Genomic DNA, 24,912 nt, shown 5'->3' with positions numbered 1-24,912 from the left:
TATGAAGTGTTTTCTGTGAAACAACCCACAGGCCATCATCTGCCAGAATACTAACATATTTTATCCCCACTGTACTTTATTGCAATGTTTATGAGAGGGAGTTCAGACAGACCTAACTTACAAAGCTTGTATAAGAAGTTGTGCTGCTCTGTTTTGAACCCAAAGGAAGTAATGTTCCTACTACTGCTAATCAAAACAAACTTGCTCCTACGCAATTATAACATCCTGACCTTTTTAAACTGTGTATTAAGTAATTGAAAACATGTAGTGCTAGTGAGTGTTGTGCAGTATTTTTGCCATTAGCCTCATGCACTCACATGAATACAAATTGACTATCAGAAACAACTCTAGGAAAATTAATGTAATATTTTCCCCTTGATCTTTGGACAAAGTAATATCTTCCTACATTAGACTTTCTGAATTATATTTAGAGATGTATGTTGCTATTTAGAGTTCATATGTATGTGCAGATACATATAAATGTATATGTGTATTCATATGCATAAGTGTATATATAAATGTAAAATATTTCATAGTCACCCTGTAATATGGAAACATTCACATGCACATATATGCACAGGTACACACAAACCCATCATATCTTCAAGAAAGATATTTTTATCACAAAAATCTTTATGTTCCATATGAACTTTAGCAGCTTCAGCAAACACTCATTAACAACATTGTGAGAGATGGCTGCAGAGTAACAGGCACGCTCACACCTCTCACAGAAAAGAAATCAGACAGAATTTTCAAATATAGGTATCTCAAAGTAGTTCCAAGATGTACAGTTTACTATGTCTCTTTGTAAGCAATTGCATTAGGATATTTGAGATTAAATACTATCTTTTCCAATATATTTAGGCACATAAAGCTGAGATAAGACTATGTGCCTTTGTCAATGCATTACCCAGTCTAGCATAGTAGTTCACAGTTACCAGTAATTTAAAGGAATGAACTTACCTGCCAGACAGGACTTCTCTGTTTACTGCTACCCACAGCTGAAGTGCACACTGGTTATTTGGACTGATAGCATCATTTCCACCCCAGCAGGACAAAGCTGCTACATTAGTCTCTAGAACTGAGCTTAGTTTAGATTTCTAAAATAGCCTGACATACCTGGGACAAATGTTTTGTCCTCTGCCCCTTTCTTGGTGGCATTTAGAAAAGCATCTAAGATAGATAGCTCAAGGCAGTTTAAAAGAAATTGAAATTCCTAAATCACAACAGCTGCTTTGAAAATTATTTTTGACAACACCTGGATTCTTTGGTGCCTGAACATTTAAAAATCTGACTTCAGGAGGCTTCTCAAGAACACTAAGGTGAGAAATCAGACTGGAACACAGCACTTCTTGTGTTTCAGTACTATGCTGTTAACATTTGTGTCCTTTCAATCTTGTATTTATTTATTATGGAGAGAGATATGGTTGAATAAATAGAAAAATATATTTTCAGTAGAAAAAATATATTTGAATTCTAATTACCTTTGTGCAACGGTGGGGATGTTAAGGTGTCAAATATATTTTCATGTTCAATTTTAAGCAACCTTTAAAAAATACGGTATTGAAACAAAATAAATGTTCTAAGTTTAAACCATCAAAGCTTTCCAGATTTAATTTTTTAAATAGATCATGTAAAGGTCAAAAAAATTAAAGTAATTGTCACAGCTGGGAAGTTTCCTATGTTTGGCATAAGCAATGTAAAAAGGTTAATTTTAAAAATTTGGCTGATATGGAACATATGATTCAAGACTTTGCTGATTTATTCTTGCATGCAAGTAACAGATCAGTTCAATATGTGAGCCAAATCACATCTCTTCAACATTTTTTTAAACTCCTGTTCTGAGTCTCACACTCCATAGTACCCTGACAAGAAGTTTTGGCCAGTTTTCCATATGAGAAAACTATCTAGTTGATATAATATCTCAAGATGTTATTTAAAACTAACTGTGCTTCTGAGCTATAAAGTAACCAAAAAATGACATTAAAGTAATATATTTATTTAAGATCTGAGACAGATGCAGAAGAAATGAATATAATAAACATGAAAAAATAATATTGTCTAAAAGCCTGGAAAATTGGATGCTACACTTTCACTAATATACTTTGGGACCTGGGATGGTCTTTTTTCTTTGCCCTGGGATCTCCCCTTCTAGTAAAGTAAACAGATACTGACTAGGTCTGGTAGATCTCCCACAAGGGAGTACTTCTCAAGATTCTCTGCATTTTACCCTCTGTGCCCGTTTGATGTGCCTTTAAGTCCTCTCTGGTCTTTATTTAGACTGTGTTTCTAATACTGCGTCTTTCACCCTCTGCCTTATGTACTGTTTTTCCTCATGTCTGGTTAAGTAGGGCATTCTTTCCTGGAGCTGTAGCCCTGTGTTTTACATCTGCACCTCAGTCCAAAGTATTGTGAAAGAGAAACACACTGACTTAGTCACAATTAGAAAAGCTGATCCCTTTCTAATCAATGGAGTGACCACACCCACCTACCCTCAACACCCCCCTGCCCCCCCCCCCCCCCCCGAACAACAACTCCCCTCCCCCAAACAGGTCTAGATTTTTATTTTTTTTTTTTAAGTAGTGTCTGTTTAAGTGGACTGAATGCTCATTAGCAGGTACAGTACTTTACGTGTTCCTGGAGTGAATCTTCCAGCTTAATCAGACAGAAATTGCTTTGCACTATCCAAGATGGCCTGGCAGCACGAATCAAATTGTAGTACACAGAACAATTAGAAAGTTCACTACAGAAGTGCGCACCTGATCCAAACATAATTGCCAATAAATATATAAATGTGGAGACAAGTACAGCAACATAAAATGTGTTGGTTTTCCATTTCTCTGTCACACATCTTTTAAAGTTCACTTATGTCTTCTGAAGCTAATGTTACAATTAAGAGATTTCAATGAAATCAAGTCATTTTGCCACTAAAAATCTCAAAATTTCCAAGGAGTTTTCTGCATAAACTTTAGAGAACAGTACTTGTACTTTGTCTCAATGTTTGGGGTTTTTTTCATTTTTTCCGTGCTGTTAGGTCTTCGGCTACAAACATGGAGACAAGTTAGCTTTACCTTGTCACCATTCATTCTGTTAAAATGGTAGTCACCCAAGACAAAAATTTCTTTGCTCATCCCTCATGGGCTCCATGGCACATCAGGCACAGTCTTTACAACATACAGCTGATTCTATGTACCTGATGGTATACAGAAAAATGAAACTGAGATTTGATGAAAATTCGTTGCCTGTAGAAATATAGATTTCCCCCTGTTCTACTTAGAAGAGTGGTGGTTTCTCTCTTATTTCAAAACTAGCTGAATTCTGCTGCTGTAGCAACCAGATGTTAGTCACTTTGTCAAGTGCGTGAACAGAAAGAAGTAATACATGGAGTAAAGAATTAGTAGACAAGAGTAAAGAGTTATGCATGGCCCTTAGCTGGATGCTTGGTCATATAGTGATGTGTGGATAGGATGGGGGTCAGAAAGTGTCAGGAGATATGGTTGTACTATGAAGGAAGAGCTGGAGAACAGTAATGTAATGGAAGAAAACTAGAGATAATGCTAAGGTAATGGCAGTAGGTTAGTGCTTAGTACTAAGACATAAAAGACTAAGTACCAAGGGAAACAATGCTTGGCAGGTAAGAATCACATGAATTGCCCAAGAATTACAGGCACCACCAAATTATTTTATACAAAGCTAGCAAATCAGTGTAACATGACTAACAACTTTCAGTCATTACAGCTAAAAGCCAGGTTTCTGTACATAAATAATCTGCATGTTTATACTTTTATGAGGATGGGACTCTTAGTGTTATGTGTTATGATATGTCTATGCATTATTGGAAATTATGTCATTGCCAGTTTAACGGATTTGTTGGATCATTCTCTGCATGACTTTATATGTTTAATTTCTGTATTTTATTTTACTTCCAAAGAAACAAAATATCCTCATAGGCAATACAGATAATTGAATTTCTGTTCTGGAATCAATACAAGCTTTAACCGTTCAAGCATAATTCCTCAAATAGCATAGATTGTTTAGCTCTTTCCTGAATCAGACAGCTTGGTAGAATAGCTCCTCTGATTCTAGTGAGCTAAGCAGATAAACAAATATAAATATTGAATGCCATTGCAAAATCATAGAAGAAAATAAAATTATATTAATTCCTCTTAAAACAACAGCAAAATTTCTTTACATTTCATCATAGTCTGCTGTATTCTCTACTACTAATACTCATCCACAAAAACTGCTCAGTGAATTCAGTTAGGGATCCTAGCTTTGCTGAAATATTGTGACGTGTTGCCTGGTCAGCTAATTATTTACCAAGAGAGAATTTGAAATGTCATGAGAGAATTATATTTTATGTCATGCACAATTTATGTAATAGTTCCTGTGTAAAGCTTTTCCCACAGAATAGGTGAAAGAAATTCACTTCATTGTCATGGATCAGCCCGACAGCATCCTAGACAGGTAACTGTTGATCTTATTGAATGTGGAAGTTAACAAGATGGAAAAGGCAAATACCAGAGTGAGTAACAACTCAGAGTGGATGACACTCAAAAATGAGTATATCTAGAAATCTTGAAAAGAAAACAGGCACAAAAATAGATCAAAGTCTCAGATCAAATAAAAGCACTTCTTAGCCTTTCTACACATAAATCCAGAGTGTCTGGCAAAATCTTACACAAATATGTTTCTTCAGCTGCTGCGTATAGATGGCCAAGGGTAAATCATAGAATTCAATAGGTTTTATATTTTAAATATGTTTCTTTTTACCTATATTATACTCATCATTTAGTTATTTATTATTTTAGTTATTTCCCAAAGTTCCATTCCATTCAAAAGATTTCTCTAAAATCTATTAATTTTACTCTCTATATTTTATATACTAGGGTACATGGTAAGCATTCTAGGTTTGGCAACGTTTGAGGAAGTATTTTCTAGTGCATGGTGTTCTGCAAAAAAACCCAAACAAAAACACTTACCGAAAATAAAAGGCAAACACTGCAAAGACATTTTATCTCAGGTCACCATTTTTTTTTTTTTCATTCTCCAGCATATATCCAGGATTCAAAATGTATCCAGCCATTCCTCAAACTGTCTAAGATTGTTTTACTTTTTTTTCAGTTAAAGAAAGGCACATACTAACACAAAATCAAATTCCTGAAGGAGCTCACATCTCAATAAATGGCTGTAGAGGAGTAGAAAGCAGTCTGTCCAATTACCCTAACTTCCTAGACATAAGTTTCAAAAGTTATATGAAGTCTATTACCTACCAGATAAAAAATTAGTAGTTCTCTTCATTTTCAGAAGTAATTAAAAATACTCTTCAGTTCAGAATTCCTACAGTTTTCCCTCCTGAAATATTTCATTAAACCATATGTAATAGCTAAAATTAAATTATTTCTAGACAGAAAGGAGTGATAAAAAATACATGGCAATAAATATAATGAAAAAGCCTATGCAGATAAATACTTGAACTGTTTCATGTGAAATTAAATGCACATTTAGTTTTGCTTTCCATCTGTCCATTGACATCACACAGTAACAACAAATGTCACACTGAAAAGATTTTTAAAAACTCAGGTCACTTACATGACCTAATAATCATCCTAGAGACCTGTGAGAATGTTTTTAAAATAACAGGCAAGGCATTACAGAAGGCAGTTTTCAAAAAAACTGTGCAGGTGTATGAAAAATGAAACCTCAGTCTAAAACACACTCAATAGTTTGAAACTGGGAGAAGGATCCTTACCAGCCTCAGGAAAGAGATGACATGTAAGGTTTGGCTGAATCCTTTGAAAAAGTTTCTTTGTTTTGCAAATATTATAAATGGCAAGAAAATTGTTACATTAGCCTTTTTTCCCAGTTTCACAAAATCAGGACATGATTTAACACCACTTATTCACATTTCCTATTCACACTCTTATTACTATATGTAGCATACAGTACTCTGTTTTTAATAGAGCATCCCACTAAAAGTTTCCTTTCACTTTCACCTCTTCTCTTTGCTTTAGAAGTTAATATTCTTTTTAACCTTCACAAGCCAAGGAGAATTCTTCAAAGACAGGCATTAGGTTGCTAAAACTGTAAGTACATTTAAATATGGAATGCACATTTAGCAGCAATTAGTAATTGTATTTAGTTCTGTCTTTGCCCCCCAAAAATCTTGGTCTCTCTTATTTTTTCTTTGCATCTAAGTTATTCAAGAAGTTAGCATAATAAATCACCTTAACTTTGTCTTGTAATGTTCTAGTTGTAGCCTATAATAGCCCTTAAGATAAGTGATTAGCAAGTATTAATTTTAATACATTTTTTAAGTGTTTTCCTCTTTTATGTTATTAATATATTGATTTTCATTTTAGAATCACAGATCTCTGAAAAAAAAACGTATCTATTAACTAGCAGTGAGCTAATGATACCCATGGCAGGTTTTCTTATCCTCCTTTGAATTTTTATTAAAGAACACAATATATCAATGAACAAACAGCTGTGAAGACTATTTCTGCCTGTGGCTTGTAGTCCCCTTGCACAAATTTCATCTTACAAAATGTAGATGTCTATAACACAGTGCTAGTCACTCTAAAAGATCTCTTTCAGTGAAAGTAAGGAATATTTCTAGGTTGTAGGTCTCCTCATCCTAAAGCAGACATCTGAAACTGAACAGTTTTCTTTTCAAAAAGCTTATTTTTCTCCATTACTTCTAAAGAAAGATTTAGTGGGATCTCACTCTTGAACCCTGAAAAATCATATCATAATTATGATCCATCAAGAACTCAATACACAGCAAGACTGCAGATTTTTATCCTGTTAGCTAGAGCTGCCTGGCAGAAAACTCAGGATTTTCTTATAGAAAGCTGTAACTTCAATTTTGTATTAATTATATATTTTTCTAGGTGGTGGTTTGGATGGTGGTTTTGAAGAAAATGAGAGAAGCAGCTGCTTTAACACTCTGGTTCAAGAAATCACCAACCACTAAATTCCTGAAAGTTGAAAGCTAGCTTTCACTAAGGAAGAAAAACAATATGCTCCTTTGCAAACAATATTTTGAAATGTTCTTTGTGTTCCCAGAAAGTGCTACTGAGCAGGACAGAAGATGAGGGTTTTTTGGTTATGGTTTGGGTTTTGGGTGTTGGGTTTTTTTTCATTGTGAAGAATCTGTTCTTACTAGCATAAATTCAGTTTGTTATTTTGTCCCCCCCTTATAGAAAGTTGTGTTTCTGGAAACAACATAATTACAATGAGGTAATTAAAATGCAAAGAAAGAATGCCACTTCTTCAGGGTTTTTTTGATGAATTGTAGTATTAACCTACTCAAGAGAAAAAGTGCAAGAATCATCATTTGGATTCTGAGTTGCTGCTAGTGTTAACAGAACTTCATTAGAGTCCAAACTTTTTTTGCTTTCGGTGTCACAAATATAAACCATCTGGTATGCCAGCTGCCCGTGTTTCTTTTTACATGTAGAGCAAGAGTGGGTGGAAAGGCTCCAAAGTTGCAGATATTATCCTCTTTCGGCTTATCATCATCATCATCATTATAATCCTCTTAGCATTTTAATATATTACTTTGTTTCTTTGTGGCCTCTGAGATCTGTCAATATGCTGTGGAATGGAGTTTTGTTTTGCTTCCAGTGAGTGCTCTGTGTAATTTAAGGGGGGCAGAAATTTTCAATATATCTTATTACAGCTTTGCTGTTTACCAGTTTCAATAATTTTATTCCAGATGTTAAAAACTTTCATTAATATATTTATCCATCTGTCTGTTTTTAGAAAAGTTGAATTTCTCAATACAAAACTATTTTAAATACAGTTGAAGGGTATGTTAAGTCTAATCTGAGGCTGATTTTTGTTCTCTGCATTTCATTTCACACAGAGTTTTGCCAGAGCTTCTCAAAGTTGTCTCTTCTGCTGAAGTTCTAACAGAGAAATAATTTGATTACAAGTTAGTTACAGTTTATTGTCCTTCTGCCTGAGAAAAGCAAAAAATGTAATTAGGAGTCAAAGGTGAATATCTTGCTCGTATAAGCAAGCTGTTCCATGCACAGTTTCACTTAGTTTAAAGGGAATCCCAGGACTCTGGTTCACCATTCTCAGTAATTGTCCAGGCTGTTATTCAAAGCTATTTCCAGACAATTCTTGAGAAGACAACTTTTCTCTATATAAGCATAAAGCTATTATATTCAACAGAACTTCTCATGTACATGCCAGGGGAAAAAAATATATCCAGATGGAGACTTACTTTTCTGTTAGTCATCCCTCTGGATAGAAACAACCCTTGTTCAAATGAGGTCTATGAATTTGGAAGGCCATCAAGGACTAAAAATTTGAAGATTGATTTCACAGGTAGTTGCTCCATATCTGGGAGCATAATGTGGAAAGAACTAAACAAGCACCACACTAGTCTTTCCTTCAGAAAATCCACCCTACCCCTGAAGTCACCAAGAGAACATTGTATGGCCGCACGTCAAAAGCAAAACATGGTTTAATCAGCCTTATTAGTAAAAGTTAGAGTAATTGTACTCATTAAGCAATACCTGCTAGTAGTTTGTTCTGTGCTTGCATACTTACAATCTTGTTAACCTTCTCTGCTTGGCAGAACCAGATAATTAACTTCTGAAGGTGACATCTCTGGCACCCCCAGCACAAGAGAGACATCGACCTGTTAGAGTGGGTCCAGAGGAGACTATAAGAAAGAGCAGGGGGCTGCAACTTCTCTCTTATGAAGAAAGGCTGAGAGAGTTTGGTTATTTAGCCTGGAGAAGAGAAGGCTTCCTGGAGGCTTTTTTGTGGCCTTTCAGTACTTAAAGGGCGTTTACAAGAAAGGCAGAGACTTTTTACCAGGGCCAGCAGTGACAGCAGAAAGGGCAATGGTTTCACACTGAAAGAGGGAAGATTTAGATTTGGTATAAGGAGGAATTTTTTTATTATGAGGGTGGTGAGCCACTGGAACAGGTTGGATTGGGCTTTGAACAACTTGGTATAGTGAAAGATGTCTCTGCCATGGCAGGGGGGTTGAACTAGAGGATCTTTAAAGGTCCCTTCTAACCCAAATCGTTCTGAGATTCTACAATTCTGTGATACTGGTGGCTGGATTGTTTAGGTTATGGGTGCAAGATCTGTTTATGAAAAAGAAAGTATGAAATAGTTTGCAAGATGTCAGTGTTCATGGTAGTAAGAAAAGGACAAGAAAACAGATTATCCATGGGAAGCCTTAACAGAAACTAGTACCACTGAGAAACTGGTACCACAATAGGTACTTTTAAAGGAGGGAAATTAATGCAGGTGATCTTTTATTACCTGGAAATTGCTCAAGACAGTAACAGAAACCATCTTCATTAGGGTAAAGATAAACATAGAAAATAAGTGACCAGCATGGTATCAACAGAAGCTCTCTAGATTATGAAAAAATGAAAAAATCTTTTAAAAAAGGAATGAACAGGGGGAAAAAAAAAAAGAAAAGACAAGAAAAAATAAAATAAAATAAAATAAAAGAAAAGAAAATAAAAGAAAAGAAAAGAAAAGAAGAAAAGAAAAGAGAAAAGAAAAGAAAAGAAAAAAAAGAAAAGAAAGGAAAAGGAAAAGAAAAGAAAAGAAAAGAAAAGAAAAGAAAAGAAAAGAAAAGAAAAGAAAAGAAAAGAAAGAGAAAAGAAAAGGTAAAACCATACAGCACATCAAACAGAAAGGCTAGTGAGAAATATTGTAATTAACAATGGTCAATAAAGACAAAGAGATATATAGATAAGCCAAAGAAGAGAAAAAAGTGAAAGATGTTATAGCCTCATTGTTTCCATGAAAAGGTAGAGGCACAGAAAATATGCTTTAGGCTGTAGTTCTTCACACATGCATGAAATTTTGTGATAAACAAATAATGAAAACAATTAAAATATGGTAAGAATAGGTCAGAAGGGATTTACAGAATAAGGGATACTTTTAGATAAATATAGATTTAAAGGTGCCTTAAGAAAGCAAGAAAGGAATTTTCAAACTTTCAATATGTATTTTAAAAATCAGTGATGTTTTAGAATATTAAAAGAGGGCAATAATAATTCTTTTACTTCAAAAGTACAAAGATGATGAAGTAGTCTAATTTTATAACTGGAAAGCTGGAACAAATTATTAAATATCCTATTTGCTAGCACCTAAGGGATAATAAAGTGTCAAGAAACAGACGAATTTGTTGAGAACAAATCATATCAAACCAATACTATTTATATCATTGACAGGGTAATTGGCCCAGTGGGAGTGATATAGCTAGATTGTAGTAAAGCTTTTGACACTGCCTCAGATAACAGCTCATCAGGTATGAAAATAGCGCCCAGATGAAATTCCTGTAAAGCAAGTGCACAGCCAGTTGCAAAAGCTCACTCAGAAAGCAGTTAAAATTTTTCAGTGTTCAAAATGGTAAAACAGATAAAGTTAATTGCCCTAACTTTGCTACTATTCAGTATTTTAATTAACTGTCTGAGTGATGGAAGATAGTATGTTTCTTACGTATAGTATGCAAAAACTGAAATAAGGAACGAGATGTGAGGCAGTAGCACAGTAGAAAAGTTGGAGCATTATGGTGAATCACACCCACCAAAAGACTGAATCACAAACAGCAGTACCTGCCTTTTTAAAATGAAAATACAAGAAATGCAGAAGGTCCAGTACAGAATGATAAATATAAAACAGTGAGAAAGTAGAACTTAACATGGAGCACTGGAAAGAGAATTTATCTAATACAGGAAACAAAGAACTAAATAAGAGAAGAACAGAAGTTTGCTTTCCTGATCTTCATGTGTTTGCTATATTTGTATGAAGTTTGTAATAGATTTAGCAACATGCTACAATATACTATTACTTTACTTTCTACTTAATGATGCCTGGAAGCTGCAGTCATAAGAGCTTTATAATAATAAGAGCATAATATCCATTGAGCTAGTCTTTTTGAAGCACAGACTTCAATAGTATTCAGTGGCCCATCCATCTAATTTGTTATTTTTATGATGCAACTGTAATTCACTGTTATTTTGGACACAGAAATGGACGCAGACACTAGATATAATAAATGATGTTTTGAAGCAATTCTGTTGGTGAATCTGAGCTGCTGTTTCTAATCAGGCTGCCAGCAAAATCTGAGTGTAGGATCTTTATGGCTGATCTGAGTGTGGGCTAGTGTAAAGCTCTTTGCATTTTTTGAGCATCTGACTAGTATCTTCTCTTGGTGTAGATGTCAGATTCCACTGATGGGTTTCTAGCAAATGCCAGAAATTGCATCATAAATCAAGATTAAAACCAGTGCTTCCAAGGAAGTAAAACATGGTTAACTATTCGGTTCATCAAGAGATCTACCTCCAGTTCCTTCTGGAAGCTGAATGGTGATAAATTGCCTGATGATCCATGCCTATCAATCCCTGGGAGTCTGAGCCATGGATGCCATAGGAGGAATCAAATAATAAACTGACCTTGAACAAGCCAGTGACTTCGCTGGTCACAGAAACTTATCAAGTTTCTGTGCATTATAGAGATGCAAAAAATTTTGAAGCAAATAATTTGTCTTCCCTATATTATTTCTATGAAAGGAGTTTTTGATGGTTTAGCTATCAGTATAGGATGATGAGATGAGATGTTTGGCAAAAATACACACCTTGATTTTGTTACTCATCTCTTTAGTTCTTCTACCAGTGTATTGACACTGCCTCCAAATGCATATTATAGTCCAGGGGTCCTCAAACTACGGCCCGCGGGCCGGATACGGCCCCCCCAGGGTCCTCAATCTGGCCCCCGGTATTTACAGAACCCCCGCCCCCCCACTCCCCCCACCCCCCACCCCAACCCCGGCCGGGGGTTGGGGGGGGAAACCAAGCAGCCGCAGATGACTGCCTGCCACTTCATCTGCGTGCCGGCCCCCTGTTTAAAAAGTTTGAGGACCCCTTATAGTCTTTCCTAAGGAACAGCAGTATTGGAAAGGTGTGGGAACTGGGGAAAGGGCTGGTTGACTGATGAGACTCACAGATAGTGATAGGTAAAATATTATGAAATTTTATCAGGAAGAATCGCACATTATGCAAAAGATGAAAAAGAAAAAAGCATCATTTGTAACATGCAATGCATAAAACATTATAGATATGACAATACATAGTTCAGTGATTGGCTGTAATCTTTCAATGCAATTGTGCATTACAAATGAAGCAACGTGAGATTGTTATATTTACCTGCACAAACATATAAGTAATCTGTTGGTAATGGAATGAAAATTATTAGAACTCTGCAAGGAATTAATTTTTTAATAAATATTGCATGTTTTTGTATAAACTCCACCATACCACCATGTACCTTTAATGATAACAATCAGAGCTTATCTTTTGGAGGTTAAACCCATGGTGCCATTTTTTTCCCTTCAGTGAACAGGATAGCACTTGCAAGAGTCTAGTCAGATAAACTAGACACTTGCAAGTGAGAGGTGAAGTGTATGATGCAGATGTTGACAATATTTGCACACTTCTAGCTTACTCTATAACTCACTATTGAATACTGCTCACATTCTGTTATTAATGTAGGCATTTGGGACGTAGATTATGAACCTGATAGCTCGTTATACCAAGAAGTGTTCTAAAGAGATAATTAGTAGTGATAAAATGATAACACTTTTGACTGAGGGAGAAACAGTTTGTAGCCAGCTCATGAATCATGTGTCACTTTGTGCTATATCTATAAGTTAGCCTGCCTTGGGAGACCCTAATTGTTTGGATTTTTTTTTATGAGATTGGGTTTCATTTAAAATTAATGACAGCAATTTTCACAATGGCTGCAGAACCCCTGAAGATAACAGTTAAAAATGCAGCAGTGAAGGGAAAAAAATTGAAAGGTTTCCTAAAATAAGAACTTTCTCCTCATTTATACTGACAGGAATTGCTAGAATTTGCTTTCCAGCACTTCTCCTCTGTCACATTAATATAAAGTTACTTTTAATGAAAGACTAGGGCTATGACATAATAGATTTCTATTTTCCTTAGACGTATGCCCAAAAGCTTTTAGATCCTCAAATCAATTTATTACTAGAATGGGAAGATGCTCCATATCACCTGTGCCAAAGAAAAAGAGGTAAAGCATTTTTTCTAGGTCTGATAAAAGATCAGTCTTAAAGAACAGCACAGGGTAGCCTGATGGAGAACTTGACAAAAATGCCAATGTTACAAATGCTAAATTATTTAATAATTCTGCAGTGGCCAACACTTACACTTGTGATGAAATTTAGTTTCATGTAGTCATTTAGTACAGGCAGAGCTGAGCAGTATCTTTTCAGTTTTTTAACACCGGAACTTCCTCATGTAAAACACTTCTTCCCATTACCTGGTTTTAACAAAGATTTCAGTGATTTTCATTATGAAATTGTAGAAAAATATTTAACTATGCTAATGGTTCTGAAAACCTACCTGCTTCCCAGAATCACTGCAAATATTTTACTTCAGTTTCCTTGAATACCAGTCTGTATTTGTAAAATAAAGATAATATTATCTCCATGCCACAGAAAGGAACTGCAAAAAGAAAGTTATCAGTAGCTGTGAACTGCCAAGGTACTTCAGTTCTGTGTTCCACAGAAAATGGTGTAGGGATACATTTCCTCAGGGTGAAATATATTCTTTATGTTTCATTTTGTCCACGCTAGTCACAGGTTGAATTCAAGGTTCACAAAAAATTAACACTGAATGGCATAATTACATGACTTTGTTCACCAGTGGCAAATTAAAATTGCATAGATTAATTGCTTAAACTAATTCTGGCATTTCTTATCTTCCAAGGGCTTGACCTTGTAATCTCAAAAATATTATATTCATTATTTAGTATATTTTTACTTACCTATATGTTTTATCTTTTCATAGCTATATTAAATAGATTGTTCCTTGAATGCAATTAAAATTTTCGTAGCATTTTTAAAATTTGGTTCTTCCTTATAGAAATTTAAATTAATGCCTTCTTAAATGTTTGTCATTTAAACTTTTACATATCCTGCTTTAATTGATGAGTTATTGTCTCTGTAGCTGAAAGATAAAAAAGAATATATTATATAGAATATTTGAGGTTATCATCATCTCTTTTCAGCTGTGCTGTACCAGTTCTTGTGGAAAGAAGCACCCAGTTTTTCAATATCCTTCCACTGAGAAGCATTGCTTTACCAAAGATTTGAATTTCTATCCTGGTCTCAGCTGGGATAGAGTTGATTTTCTCCTCACTAGCTGGGGCAGTGCTATGTTTCGGATTTGGTGTAAGAACAATGTTGGCAGCACACTGATGGGTTTGGTTGTTGCTGGGTGATGTTTATACCAAGCCAAGGGCTTTTCAGTTTCTGGGGTCCTGACAACCAGAGGGCTGGAGAAGCACGGGAAGCTGGGAGGGGACACAGCCAGGACAGCTGTCCCAAATAGCCAAAGGGATATTCCATACCATGGGACATCATGCTGAGTACATAAGCTGGGGGAAGAAGAAGGAAGGCGGGGGACATTCGGCATGATGGTGTTTGTCTTCCCAAGTAACTGTTACACAGGACACAGCCCGGCTTTCCTGGCCATGGCTGAGCACCTGCCTGCCCATGGGAAGTGGTGAATGAATTCCTTGTTTTGCTTTGTTTGTGTGTGCAGCTTTTGCTTTACCTATTAAACTGTCTTGATCTCAACCCATGTGTTTTCTCACTTTTACTCTTCTGATCCTCTACCCCACCCCAATGTGGGGGGAGTGAGTGAGTGGCTGCGTGGGCCTTAGTCACCAACCAGGGTTAAACCACAACACTTGACACTCTTCAAATTGTTGATCCTTTTCTTTTTGCCCTGATTATATTCACGCTTCATCTCCCTTTAGAGATAGTACAAGGAAGTCAACATCATAATACTGAAAAAATATTGAAGAAATGGAAAATATCATAGTAGTTTTGATGACCGGTTTGATGGGGAAATATAACATTACTGGGGCCTGCTTTCACTAGAGAAATGCTAGATTAAGAACTTGTAAACTTGTATAGTTTATATAATCACAATGGGGGAAATCAAGGCTTTTTTCTGTATACTCTCACTCTTTGGACCCTCATGGTCAAAAATTGAAAATGTAGCCATTAAAACATAATGCAGAAAACTGTTTTGGCTTGATGTTAACACAAAAAAAGGGAGGAACTACTATGAAATAAAAGCCAGACTCATTTTTATTCTGATATAGACCATGAAAATAATTTTTTTCATACTATTTCATGTGTTAGGCCTTGAGTTGATACTTATTCATAAGTTGTAAGGTACTAAAGAGAGTAATAGCTAAAACGAACAGAAGAAAACCTTTTTGTTAATTGACAGATTCCATCTTAATGGCAGAAAAAATTCATTATGGTAAAGAAAGTCTCCCAGGTAGGCAATAGATCATATATCATTGGTATACCAACTTTTTCTACTTGTTAGATAACTCATTTGACAGAACTGTTTTACTGGAAGAGAGAAAGATAGAGGCTTTATATTTTTAGCATGGTTAATAGCCAAATTCTAATGATTCCATGAAATAAGGAGGATAGAAGGAAAACCCATTGAATAAAAGAACAACTGAAACCGTATCTTAAATCAAAGCAGCAAATGACCCTGAGACAAAAATCATCCTAAGAAAAAATGTTCATTTAATAATAATTCAGTCCCTTGAATGAAGTCATTAATGAAAGAAAAATTTAGGAGTTTTTTGTTCATATAGCTGTATTATTCTTAACAGCTTTTTCTGTCATTCCTGTTATCCATGTTAGTTAAACGAGAATTTTGGACTAAAAGATAAAACCCAATAAAACATGTTTATAATATAGGTGAACAGGAATGAGGAAGTAAAAATCTGCCCCAGCATATAATTAAGGTAACCATTTTAATTTCTTTCTTATCATATTTGTGAATGTTGGGGGCACATGTTGGAGGTGGTCCAGAAAGGATATTAGAGACCTAGGAGGAAAACAGCGTGTAAGTATCAAAAAAGTTATGGGAAAGAAGGCCAGCAATGGAAGCTGAAGCAAATTGGACTGTAAGTTTGTGCAGATGCTTAAATCTGAGATAGGAGAGAGGGGAGTGCCAACTTGGGACCACTAAGATTTTGATCTGAGTTAGGAAACTGATCATTCATATTACTGTGTGAATGTGAGAGGAACTCTAACTTCTCTGCTGAAAGAGCATGGTTTCACATACTGCTATGCTGATCTAGCTGCTTTGCTTCACGTACTAGCTCTCCCAGCTTCCTTCATGTTGGCATTGACAACTGTCTGATGCTCAATGAGAGGTCAGAGGAACAGAGCAGAGAACTCGTTCAACAGGCAACTAAATAGTTTTATAGTGGTTTAGCTCCTGAACGAGACCGCTGATGAGGGTCAGAGTGTCTGTGCTGACACAGGGAAAGACAGGGAAGAGGGCAAACCCACTCCTTTTGGCACATTTTATGAGGTTATCTGTATCCTCAAGTTTCACTGATAAATCCTGACTCTACATGAAACTTTGATGGAGTTTTTTGCTCTCAAATTTTCTTTTCTCTTTCTCTCTTCTAGTGAAATCATAAGGACACTTTGGAAATGAATATCCTAGTTTAAGTATCTAATTTTAGGCTTATAATTAGACAATGTAAACATACACACACAAAACCACATCTATTTTGTGGGTTTATAGGTTAAACATTTAAGACACAGCTTGTGCAGTAATGAATTTGCCATCTTGTACTTTGCTGCAATGGTCCCATGTTACCCTGTTTCAATTCACCTGCTAAGTTCAATCAGCCGTTAAGCAATAAATCTTTAAAGCCATGTAAGGGACATGTGTGCACAAATCAAATTATTTATTAACAATATACCTCAGCAAAATGTCTATGTGGACTGAAGACCTCCTGCACACCATTTTAAAATTAAGCTCCCTGGAGCCCAACTGAAAGAAATTGATTGAGGGCACTAATGTATTCTCATGTATTCCTCTTGATGCTGAATTTATCCCATGCATGAAAGACTTTTCAGGGCATTACACAAGTTCTTTATTCCTTTCTCTTGAAGGTGTTAAGCTAACAGTTTCCAAGTATACCTAAGCATGTGCAAAAACCAACTCTTAGCAAATATTTCTGAGAAAAACTCATACTGTCGGGAGTGTACCTTTGCATTGTTCCGTATTTGCTTGAATAAGTCAGAACTGTTGAGTTGATTTGCAAAAGAACTTGTTGCACAGTGGCATACAATATCTGAGGTGAAGACAGAAGTGAGGTCTGTACATTTCAACCAAAAAGATGTTTTATCTCATTCCACTTTAACACATCTCCCAGTCTAGTTTGCCATTTTGATCTCATTTCTATTCAAAATCATTTCCCCAGATTGTCCCCATTTATTTCTGGATCCCTTATCTTGTTCTTTTCTCGATTTTAACCACTTCTATTCTCTCCATTCTCTCATTTGCTGTAACATCTTCCCCTTCGTGCCTTTTGTGACAAGGAAATGACAGATGCATAGTCTGGTTTCTAGCTAAGAAAAAAATATTCCAAATTAAAATTGAATAAAGACTCCAGTAACTGGGTAGCTTCATTTAGCCAAATAACAGCCTTTCAAGAGTGATATGTCTTTATGGTGTATGTTTCTATAATGTATGTTTACGTAAGCACAAATATATTTTGGTAGCATGTTACAGGAACGAGTAGGTATACATAATGTATGTTAAAATTTCCCCAAACAATCCCTACAAGCAAGCACTGAGGCAAGTATTAATTAGGCAGCTTCTGAACTGTTCAGCTTTGCCAAATACTTTCAATTTCACAAGGCAAGACATATGGCAAATGACATTGTGTCTGCCCTAATATAAAAAATGTGATTCAATTTTCATGTAAACCTATTCTGACAATTTCCTTATGTGATTTACATATGCATTTTGTATTAAACTAGTTATCCTGAAGCAAGCATTGTGGATTTTACACTATAATTCTATTAGCAAGGGGAATACAAAAATCATCAAACTTACCAGTTTCATGCTTATATTAAAATGCCCCTGTAAGGGAAACTTCTAGAGACTAGTTAATATTTTGTTTACATTATAAATTTTATGATGGTGGATTTTTTAAATTTTCTATAATGTAATTACAGCTTAGCTAAGAGAAATGAATGCCACCTTGTAGTTAAACACTATTCCGTTTTAGTCTACAAATAACTGTGAGAATCCTGGCTTGTTCCTATGCACTGAATGTTTTTTAATATATTTGCTTCCACATTTAAAAAGTTCAAAATCGATAAGAAAGCACAATTAAAAAATAATGGGTGAGATATATATAGGACATAACATAATTTCTATAACACAAAGTTTAGATCCCTGTAATTGCTCATAGGTGATCTGGGAAGGCTGGAGGTTCACAGGAGAAATTGAGAAGTTGATTAAAATCACCATTGCTTGATAAAGTAACAAGATTTATATTAAATAAATTTTGCAAAATGGAACTACTCTTTCTGTCAAATTTATTTCAAGCAAATGTAGTACAAAGCTTTTGCCCTTTTTTTGCCTTTGTGAAACTGGAATAATAAAATAAAAATAACTATGCATTTTTTCATAAGAAGTAATATATTTGAGGGCAGCAGATTCCTCAGAAACGGTATACTCCAGTTTCCCACCCTTCACTACCCTGAATCTTTCCTTTTCTCACTCTAATTTAACAAATTTTTCTCTCAATATTTCAAACAACTAGTCAAACCCACAAAGCTCAGCTGCTTTTTCAATTTTCCTGTAGTATTGAGCAGCTTTTTTAAAGAAAACGAGAAGCAGAAAATACTAATTAGTTTGGGTCTGCTGCACACAGCTTTCTTCTGTGGAAACCTGAAAAGCATTTGCATAATCCTTCAAAGGAAGCTTCCTCCCTCCACAAGGGTTCCTGGTCAGCAGTGAACCTCTTGTAGTGTCCCAGTTTAGCTCTAGCATCTTGATTTCCTGGTGATGCACATGCAATTCCACCTCCAGTCTTACACATTTAAGAAAAGCTGACTTCTAACTCTTTTTGATTCATAATAAATTAACCCCCCAGGCACTAATGCATTTGTATATATATACACTCTGCAACTCATATGGTTTGAGTTCACAGTCCTGTCAATATTTTCAGAACTTTAAAGCATCCTTTGTACCAATATTTCTAAAATCCAGTATGTCCATTTGCAGAAATATAGTGTATGATTTATAAAATAAAAAATCCAATTAAAAATAATTAAATATTTTTAAAAAGTACATTTCCAAATGTATTTTTTCACATCAAATTCAGCAAAAAGCTTCATATTTCTTAAAGGCTTTACAAAAAACCTGTTGAAGGTTAAAGGAAATCAGTATGTCTTGGATAATATCTTAGGAACATGTTTCAGTAAAACACTGAGGAACTTTATCAAGTATGTGCTTAAGTCCCTGTGATTTTTCTGGAACTTAGGTGACTAAATTGTTGAAATGTCTCTTTTCTTGTAATTAAGTTATGCATGATTTTAGCGATGTTTGATGGTTGGATAGAAATAGAGCTGTCTACCCCTGAAGTGTCTTTCATGTATAATTCTTTTATGTTTGTTATTGAAGTAGCTTTGATGCATTCCCTCACTATTGCAAGAACAGTATTTAGAAAATAGCCTCACTAATAAATTATTGCATTTTAAAAAAGTAAATTTATTTTAAGAAAGTTTCTTATCTTGATCACTTTATCACTGGTCACTTACTACAAATGGGAAGAGCTGGATTACTGGAGTAATTATCGGCTAGCTTGTTTCAGTCTATGAAATGAACTGTAGAAAATCTACATCACTATGCTCTACCAAAAAAAAAAACAAAACCCCCACCAAACTAAAAAGCATAAACTCTGAGATCTGGTAGGTGTTAATATAGCCCAGAAAGATGACATAGAAGGTGGAATGCATCTGTTACGAAATACAGATACAACATATCTCCTTTGATGTAATGAATACATAAGGTTCAAGCAGAGTCACAGGAATATTCATTGAAAGGGGCACTGAAGGTCATTTAATCCAATTGCCTCTTCAAAGTGGGACTATTATCAAGGGTAGATCTAGTCACTTTGGGGTTTGTTTTTTTTTTAGTTCAGGAAAACTTTTTAATATTTGGAAATTAATTATAAGAGCCTGGACTCAATCATCTTCTCAGAGCCTGAGTTGAGGATGACCAGCCTCAACCAAGTAGATGTCTGTAATGAATATGTCTAAACACAGATGAAAGGAATCCCATAGTTCAATCACCTTTAAGTGAAATGAGCTCAGACAAAACAACTTTTAATCTAAACATAATTTCAAAATTCTTAAATGCTTTTCTTGCAAATAGCCTCAAGCTACAGCCAATAGTTATATTTTCTCTTAAAAACCCCAACAATATTGTTTCTCCTAAGCAATATTTAGAAACTTTTACATCCAATCCTTCAACCCTAATTGAAATCCTATTGTCATCAAGCTTTCAGTCTTTGTAACAGCTGTTACAGAACAAAAAGACTGTCTAAATGAATCCTATTATGATCAAAATAGGACATCAATATAACTTGAAACTGCATTCCTTAAAAACTCAAACTTTGAATCATTTCACTTCCTAGAATTAATTAAAAAGATTCACGGTTATTAAACGGATGAACTAAAGTTCATAGATGCTGTTTTTCTACAGCCATCTCAACACAGTTGAAGCTCAGAAGACAGATTTTTTCCTGTACTTTTTCCTTTTACTGATGTCTACTTGCAGAGAAGATCACAAAGAGTTTCAATCATCATATATGTGTTAACATTAAACCAGAATATGAGGTGGTGATCCAAATGGTTTCTTGGATTGTATAAGCAGCTATGTCTTCAATATGAGTTTCTGTCTAACTGTAAAAATTAAGAAATGAGATAAAATTAGTGTATCTTAAAAGTTCTGAAAAGGCTTACTGTAGTCAACAGTGGGAATATTTCAGAATTGCACGTCCAACTAATACTTAATGGTTTGTCTCACTATTATGTTGGTAAAACATATGTGCTAACTGTGGCTTTTGCAGGCTGGAGCTTGAGGAAAAAAAACAAAAAGCTAGGACTGTTTGACTAACTAAAATAAATCCTGTCAGCTACTACACATAGGTATATATACATGCGTGTATGTATATATATGCAGACTTCTATACATACGCATATATATTCTATGTTATGTGTAAGAACAAAATGATCAGGTATTCTCTTTTCATATATGCCCTAAGATTGTAGAAAAGTTTCTGGAACTTCAGACAAGACACTGTTATTTTGCAAGAAATCAAACATCTAAATGAGAACTAAACCTTAAGGAAACCTAGAAGCCCAGCCCGGTCCATGGTCTGCAACAGTGACTTGTTTGCTTTTGGAACAACAAAAAAATACCCAACTTAGTAATATAGGGGCTATGACACTTCCTAGTATTGCATATAATAGATCAACTCCTTTTTACAGGTACTAATACTACTGAATGTTTCCACCTTGGGCAATCTTACCAAAACAAATATTGATTCTGAGGTATGGTAGTACTCATTGGCTATTCAGTCTTATTTTCATCTTCCTTCCCCCCACCCCACCCCACCCCCACTCGCCCTGCCCCACCAAGGAAGTATGTTTATTTTAAAATTTGGTTGAAACCTGAGTCATTGTCTATTTTACTGATTCAGAAGCAAAAAAGGGTTTATGTACAGTTGTCTACTTAAGTAGTCAGTTGTCTACTTAAGTAGTCTCAATTATAATCAAACAAAAATCTTAAGAAAAAAATGTACTTAGGATGGCTGATTTACTGTTGTTTCAAGCTTCTAAGTCCTCTTCTCTTACCCTAACACATTTCAAATATGATGATGAAATAACTCTTTATGAATTTAATTTGTTATGAAGAAAGTTCTAAGATAATTGGTTTTTGTCTTGCATTTTCTGACACTAACAACTGATATATATATATTTATGATATATATATATAATGATATATATATTTAGGAAAACTATTACTTTAATCCTAAATCAATTATCCTTTGCTTGATTTATGATACAACAGAATAATTATGCTCAGAAGAATAATCCAACTTTCAGATTTGATTACTTTTACATTGGTTAGATTTATTCCGCAGTACAGCAATTCACAATGGTCTACTTGCCAATACCTCTTAAAATGCCTGTGCTGTGCGTTTCCTAAACTTTTAGGAAAATTGGATGTCTTAGTCATTTCCCTCTCTGCAACACTTTTTAAATTTTCCATATTTAATTTTCTGAACCAGAAGGAAAACAGAAGGTTCTTAATCCTCAATTGAAGACCATTCATGAAATATAAAAGTACAGGTGTGTGAATGCTGGAGTGCTGATGGCATCTTTTGATCATTATCCCTCTTTGGGGTACTAGTTCTCATTTTGATAATGAAAGGATAATTCTAATGTAAGAGAAGGACTAGCTGCCTTTCTTTTTGTTTGGGCTGTCTTACAATTATAACAGCAGCCTTGAGCTCATTGGAAACTCAGTGTGATATTAATACTATTGCCTCCTTCGGTTCAGAGATCTGAAAGTTGTTGGCTGAGGACTTTAGTGGTCTTTAGGCTCAACTGACAGAGACTTTACACCATGTTTCTCAGCCTGGCATCTGTGAATACATCTGCTCTAATACACTAAATAGTGCCATGTCTTTTGTCTCTGCAGTCAACTGACAGTGTCCAGCTGCATCCATACCAGCAGACTCCCTTAGCTGCTCAGAGAGGTGGGCCACATACACAGTAACCTGCTGGAAATGTCCTTGTTGCTCCTGTGTTCAGAAAATGTGTGGGGAAAAGAGAGTGAGCCACAAGTATCACAGCTGTATCCTGACATGGTTTAGGTTGTTTATTATTGTCTTCTCTTTTTTTTTTGTGCAACAGCAGCTTAATTAACAAAAGTAACCACATGTGAGAAAGGCCAGAGGGATTATAGATATGATTGTCTGATTTGGCCTTCAGCATTTGACAGTAACTCTGTAAAACCTTAATTATTAGTTATGTATGAACATTTTTGAAAGCTTCCTCACGTAATTCTTCTATGAGAGTATCAGTGGGGTATTGGCCTTTAACTGTAATTTGTTTCTTGACACTAAATTTATCTTACTATGTCTTACTGTGTCTTAATGTTTCCAACTGCAAGTATGAGCCTGTCAAGAACATAAAACATGGTACTGTTAAAGTATCTGTTCTTTTTTTTTTAATACCTTTCAGCTATAATTGATTTTTCTGTTTTTGAAACACATTCATTTTATTATTATGAATAATGTATACCAAGTCAGAAATTAAAACAATTTACATAAAGGTACAGAGAGAAAGAGATGGAGGAGTTGACTAGAGCACAACCACACTACGAACAGCTATGCAGAATCCACCTTGCAGAGGGGATTCCTCCTGGAACATGGCAAACAATTTGAAAACTTGCTACCTCCTATATATGGAGTAGAAATCATTACAATTATGTCTACATAAACAGCTATACTTAATTATATTTTACTGCAAAACTTTACTTAGCAAAACTAAAGCATGTACCTAGTGTGAAGCAAGCACATAAATATTTCTGAAATATCCCGAACTACACATCAGATAGGTTATTTGAAGTACACAGTGGCTGAAAATACTTGAAGAGAAGGATATTGCACTTGCAGCACTTATCTACAGCCATGAGCTTCTAAAGAAGTGGGTGTGAAGCTGTGAAGAAAAGCAATTCCATTCTCAGTAGGCTACCACAGTACATTTTCCAAAGTTTCTAATTGAAGATATGCTTCATTTGCCTTAGCTGTAAAAGAAGTCACATTTGCTCATGATTATGTCTGTAAATGACCTCATAAAAAGTAGACTTGAAAAAAATGTGAAAAAAAAACCCAAAAAAAAACCCAAACCAAAAAAAAAAGTAACATTTGGAAAGCATTTTTAATTATGTGAAATTTTATATTTATTTTTTGTATTATCTATCCAATATCAAGAGAGTTAAAGTCCATGAAGCTCAAGAATTTAAAACTATTTTGATTGCAGGTATATTAACTGTATTACGAATATACTTCACTCTAAAATGAAAACATGTATTAAAGATCTCAAAAACTATATGAAAACAATGATATTACTGTGATTAACAGATACAATCAATACATACAGTGCATCCTTCAGAATGTTGTGATGAAAGTTTTGATAAGCTAACACAAAGCTATCATGAAACATGCAAGCAAAACCAAGAATTGTGATACAGAAAATATATAGATTTTATTGACAATTAATTCTACTTGAATATGAGGACTAGAATGTTTTTAATGCCATAGCCTAAGTATGCCTAATCTCATCTTTAAGACTGTCAGCCATACTTGACCACGCAGAACAGAGATTTATGGTTCATTCTGTTAAAATAACTTAAAATTATACATCTTTAGATTATTTAGGTTTTGGGGGGTTTTAGTTGTTTGTTTGTTTGTTTGTTTTCAGTACACTACAAGAAAATAGTTTTAGTACATTTTAAAGAGAAGTATTACATCCTAGAAAAAGAAAAGAGTTATTTAAAACCTTGTAACTACTTTGCATAATTCAACTTCTAGAAAAGTATAGGAAAAGAAAAATGTACTGGTAAATTAATTTATACAAGTTTGCATTTATTTTTTGCATGAATACGACATGACTGAAAGATCCTTCTACTCAGAACTCTCGTCCAGCTACTCTGAAAGTAAGACTGACATTGCCTAATTTATATTTCTATCAGTCTTAGCTAATTAGGTCAACTCCTTTAGTTGTCAATGGTGAAAAATAGTTGTTTCTGAGATGTTGTCTAGGATATTAAAGGTAGCTATACAGAAATATATTTTTTTCTAAAATATGCACTTCTTTCTGCTGATTATGAAGTCTGTTTTGAGGCAAAGCAGATATGTGATATGGGCAAGAAAAATAGTCTTTGTTATGTGCACACTTACAGATCTGTACAC

Source organism: Falco punctatus (genome assembly GCF_963210335.1).
Source record: "Falco punctatus genome assembly, chromosome: 5".
Lineage (NCBI taxonomy): Eukaryota > Metazoa > Chordata > Aves > Falconiformes > Falconidae > Falco > Falco punctatus.
This window is presented reverse-complemented; position numbering follows the sequence as displayed.